This window comes from Clarias gariepinus, chromosome 27 (genome assembly GCF_024256425.1).
Source record: "Clarias gariepinus isolate MV-2021 ecotype Netherlands chromosome 27, CGAR_prim_01v2, whole genome shotgun sequence".
In the NCBI taxonomy this organism is placed as follows: Eukaryota; Metazoa; Chordata; class Actinopteri; order Siluriformes; family Clariidae; genus Clarias; species Clarias gariepinus.
This window is the reverse complement of record NC_071126.1, coordinates 7474088-7479976: the sequence shown is the minus strand read 5'-3', so window position 1 is coordinate 7479976 and position 5889 is coordinate 7474088.

The following is a 5889-nucleotide window of genomic DNA, read 5'->3' as shown; positions in this document are numbered from 1 at the left end:
GGTGCTTAGTCCTGCTATTGCCTCATAACCCAGGCTCTATGGCCCGCCAAAATAGAGCAGTTACTAAAGATGAATGAATGCTTAATTCTTGAGAGGGGGTTTAAAAGGCCAGACATTACCATGAAGACCTGTTCTGAGACATGTCATAAATTGATGTTGATAAAGACATATGAATGGATGGAACAAAGGCTTTCCAAGATGAACACATTTTGGCTGCCTACTCTCTCTCTCTCTCTCTCTCTCTCAGCTGGTGGGGGAACAGAAAAGAAGCCTTGAACCCCAAGCTTAGGCACATCCGGCCAAGGCCTGGAGTCTAATACTGCTGGCTTTCTGGGAGATTTCCTGAACTTGCTGGCCCACTCTTGCAATAATGGACAAAAACGCTTTTGGCTTAAATCCAGATTGTTTGTTTTGATTTGTTATGCACTGCTATGGTATTTCTTTCTTAAAAGAGGCAAGGTCACCGCTTACAGGAAAGTGAATTACTATTGGAGCCGGCACTTTATTTATTTTAGCTTAAACTGATTACCACATTCCTAGACTCTCTTACGAGCGTCCATTCACCTGAAGATTGTTGTTAAACCAAACCCTCATTCTCAATGAATTTCCATAAGTAAGTCATTTCTCTGTCAGTCAGGAATTTTTATTTTTTTCTGATGATCAGGTTGGACTTTTTAAAAAGTAAAAATTATATTATGGTTTAATGTCTGTAAGATGTTTGTGTCTGAAAGAGGTCAAGATTGATCTAAAACCTGCTGGTCTACAGATTATAATTAAGGCAATACCAATTGTGATTGTCATTTCTTGTATAGAATAAGTTTGTTTGATTTAGGATTTGGAATTTAGAATTTATTTCAGATAAGGGATTGAGATAACATGGTTTAGAGTGTGGCATGATGTCTGATTACATCTGTATAAATAATAAATTTTTTTTCTTTCTCCCAGGAGCTTGGTTTTAATGAAAAGCACAGAATGGCTCATGTTCATGTCTGGATGGATGTGAAATTTTCGGGGAGAGACATTTCCTGCAATAAATCTGTAAAATAATTTCAAATCATACACAGCAGAGTTGCACTGAATCCTAATTAATATCAAACTATGTCAGAACCAGTCCTCCAGGCACTATCTGTCATACTAAAGTCAAGCATGAGCTCAGAGCAGGATTAGATTGAGGCTCTCAAGTCCATTTTAAGGATATGAAAACATTTATCTGATACTTACGCACAATAAACATGGCATATACATTACATTGTTTCCAAAATGTGTGTTACAGAATCACTCAGGGAAAAGCTTATTGAGATGTTCATGGGTTGAAAAAAAAGATGTCTTGGTCTGATTCCACCCCCATAAGATCTTCAAGAAGCTCTGCGCAGTGGCCAATGCATCATCCTCAGAGTGGTATGTTCACACAGATGGGTTGAATTAGGCAGCACTAAGGCAAACGTTTCCCAGTTGCTGGCAGACGGCATCGTCTTAGTTCATGCATGGAAATCGTGAGTAACGCTGCAGAAACAAAACGTAGCTCTGAGGAGCAGGAATGTGGGGTTGTGTGTCGAATGCTTTACGTTCTCATCAACTAGGGAACCCCTTTGCTGCATGGTATATTTTACAGTAGTTTGGAGTTTATCGCTAAACTTTAGGCCTCTAATGTATGCTTAACCACTTTCCCCTCAGGAAACTACCAAAACAATTTGAAATTTGCTGGTTAGATTTGTTGGTTTTGCTGAGACCATAATGTCAGCTATAGGGAGCAAAACCAGAGCCTCAAACAACGAGTCAAATGCAGGCCGCATGTCTTGGATCTATCATTTAGGTTGAGTGCACTTATGTGAGCGCCCGTGAGTGGTTTCACGTGTGTGTGTCTTTAGTGTCTTTTAAAACCAAAAGGCCATAACGCATAAGCTCCTTCCTGGTGTCTACACGATTCATGGATTGACTGAGAACCTTTTCAGATCTCTAATTTGATCAGACCACTCTACTTGCTCTCCGTCTTTTCCCCTCTCTCCCCCCTTTCTCTCTCTCTCTCTCTCTCTCTCACACACACACACACATCCACACATGCACAGACACCCCCCCTTGAAGAGGATAGTCTTTATTCAGTCCCCAGTTGGGAGGCTGGAGTATTACCTTTATTTCCTAATTCAGATCTCAGCTGATGTTTTTCCTCACCCTAAAATAGAACTATGGTTGCTTCAAAGATTAAGTCAATAGCTTTCAAAAGGAAACACTTTCTTTCAAGAGCTTTTTATAATTCTGTTAGGTTGGCTACCAACGATCTTTTACCTTTGAAAATGGCTGTGATGTTTACAGTATATCTTAGCTAACAGTCTGTTCATGAAGGTACATTATAGAGTCCTAGATCCATAAGGTCTAACTGATAAAGTGCCAGTAAATTGGAATGTGCTTAACGTAGGACATTTTAGTCAACAAAAGGGACTATTTTTGTGCAGCTAGTTATGATATATATGTTCCTATAGCGCATGATGAACGAGGTGCTGCCTGCTGTTGGGCGCTGACTCGCCTGTCTGCCAATATAGTAACTCAGTAGCCGAGCAGCTGACATTCAGGGGTCACATTGCAGGGACTGCAATTGCAGAGCAGGTGCTGTTTTTCTTTCTTTACGCTTTGCGTCACACTCATCCACAGCTCACTGCCTTGTTGTCATATTAAAAGCTCATCCATGTTTTTTCTGCATGTCATCCAAACAGGCTTATTATTGTTAATTCCAAATATTCCTCCACCTTACTCCTGCAAGAACAGAGAACTGATCAACTGGGAACCTACAACCTTCACTAAAGAGAACAGCCGCAGAAGAGAGATGAGGGGTTAACTGAAAGTAAGGGAAAGTGAGGTGAAGGAGTGGATATGGTTTAGTTCTGATGGAAGGGTTCACTTCACAAGCAGCTGGCCATGAACTCAGACCTTACAGGGAGCATCTTCTTTTTTTAAAGGACGAGGACATCTAGTGGTTTCCCAAAATCTTTTATTCTACTGTTCCTCTGGTAATGAAAGTTTCAATGTATAGTCGTTTATATTGGAATAGATACCAACGTCATTATTTTAAATCGTACTCCAACTAGAAAAGTAGATGGCAAATTAATAGAACATTGCATAAATAAGCCAATTAGGGCTACTCATTTTAAAGAGCAGTGCTTTTCAAAGCTGGTTATGAAAACTCCAGGGGTCTATGAAGTATGGAATGGGAGATTGTGACCTTTTAATTTAGTTACATTAGTAATTAATAGGTTTAATCCAAACCCCAATAACTCAAAAACAAGTAGATATATAAATAACCTAATGTTATAAAATAAAGCCCTTATATAAACTGTTGGTGAAAAATTCTGAAATAAAAAGTTTACTGAAAATTAATCATTAAATGATTTAATAAAATAACACAGATATTTAAATTGACCTGTATTAGAACAGTGTTCCGGTTCCTTTATGCAATTATGCAGTCAAACAACCAAAAGTCAAACATCAGAAAGAAGATTAAAATGTCATATCAGTGACTTTGACATTGGCATGTTTCTTGGTGTCAGATGGGCTGGGATGTTTAAACATGTCTACTGAAGTGTCTGAAGTTTACCCCCAAATCATTTACAATAAAAAAAAAAACAATAAAAAATGCATTGCGTGAATGGGAGTTCTGTGGGCAGAAACACTTTGGTAAAGAGAGATTGGATAAAAATGACCAGACTGGTTTAAGATGACAGGAAGATTTTGGTAACTTAAATACCCAAATATCTATTCCATGCAGCCATGGAGAGCAGAAAAACATCACAGAATACTTATCACATAGAATACTGACGTGGCTCGCTACAGAATACCATGTATGGTTTTATGTCTTTGGGTCTAAAACAGGGCTCTAAGGCAATAGTGGGCCCAGCCCAGACTCATTAAAAATTAACAGGTAACTGGAGGCAATATTCTTCCAATATTTGACTGACCAGTAAGTCTTGTGTGTACAGGTATTCCTCATAAAATGGTTGGTGTTTGTATAGTTATGCCAGGGTGAACATTGGTAAAGAGTCACATTTTTCCTGTCGCTTCACAAGACACCTTTCCAGAAGAAAATACTACCTTCACTTTACCAGTATTTACCTTATTAACCTCATGCCCCAAATTCCCCCCTCAGGCCTAGTGTTATTCTATGTCTGTATGAACTGTCATTGTGTCTCCCTCTACAGGCTAGAAATCACATAGCATGCTAATTACCATAAATTAAAACTTATATAAATAAAATATATTTTATTTATAAAAAAAATCTAAGACTCTAGATTTGCCAAACAATAATGATGATTGACATTTTTTGTGGCAATAATTATCATCAAAAATTGACATTTAAGGTGAAGGTGAAATATATACTCAGTTTTGGAGTTTCTGACCTGTTTAAGCTTTCTTTCTATTAATAATGTAAATACTTCAACACATTTATGGCATGCTCAAGGTGTTGTCTATTTAGAAGTGAAGAAATTTGTTAAGATTAGATTATATTAGATTACGCTATAGTCTAAATAAACTAACTCATTCATATTTATATTAACATGTTAAATAAAATTCAATTAACATTGCCCTAAATGTTGGCCCTGGTATACATATATAATACATTTTTTTCAATAATTTATTGTAGCAATTAAAATATTCGCATGGTTAAGAAAATCATAATTATAATAATTTATAATTAATCTTTTCTAATCTTCAGTAGGCCAATATTGAGAACAAATCTCAGTAATTAACACCTTAAAAAAGTAAGTCCTATTTATAATTTATTTATTGCAGTAGCACAGTTGTGGGATGTTTCATACATCCATTATATGCTTGGATTATACTGTACATTATACACTATTCCTCTCTCCACTTATATTTTAATTTACTTTTTCATTGCCCAAGAATTCTGTGGTTAAATTATTTAATTTTTTTACTGACCACACGCATTTATAGTACACTATATGTATAAGTATTTACCCAAACCTGCAATGACATTGTATCCAAATTCATATACTTCAATATGGAGTTGGTCCCCATTTGCCTCCATAACAGTTTCCACTCTTCTTGGCAGGCTGTCCACAAGAGGTTGAAGTGTTTCTGTGGGAATTTGTGCCTATTATTCTGCAGAGCATTTATAAGGTCAGGCACTGATGTTGGACTAAAAGGCCTGACTCTCAATCTCCATTCCAGTTCATCCCAAAGGTGCTCGATGGGGTTGAGGTCAGGGGTTCTGTGCAGGCCAGTCAAGTTCTTCCACACTGAACTCATCAAACCATCTCCTTATAGTCATGTTAGAATAGGAAACGAAATGTCCAAGATGTATCGGTATGGGGAAACATTAAGATCGCACTTCACTGGGGATAAGACTTAAATACTTTTGTCCATATAGTGTATGTCACATGAATTACATTTCTACATACAGCAACAAGGCTCTGTAATGTATATATATATATATATATATATATATATATATATATATATATATTTATTTATTTATTTATTTATTTAATTAATTTTTTTTATTAATTTCATGTTTATTTACATTTCGGATTCTTTTTTGGATTTTTGTTTTGTAGTTGTGTTCAGGTACCTGTCAATTATGATTACTTGTTACTCTTATTAAACACTACAAGCTCTTGAGTTTTAACTTTTATTTAAGAAACTGAAAATCTGTGCTTCTGAGTAAAACTATTTCAGTGTACCTCATGTTCTAATATACATCAATTCACAATGCATTAAAAAAATACCAACTCAAAGCGCATACCTTTCCCTCCCGTCTAATGACTGTGTGTGTGTGTGTGTGTGTGTGTCACGCATTGTTTACGCGCTTAAGGAAAGATCCTGGCGAGAGGAATTCAGTGATCTAGCACGGTTGTGATTGCGGAACTTGAACACCCTGAA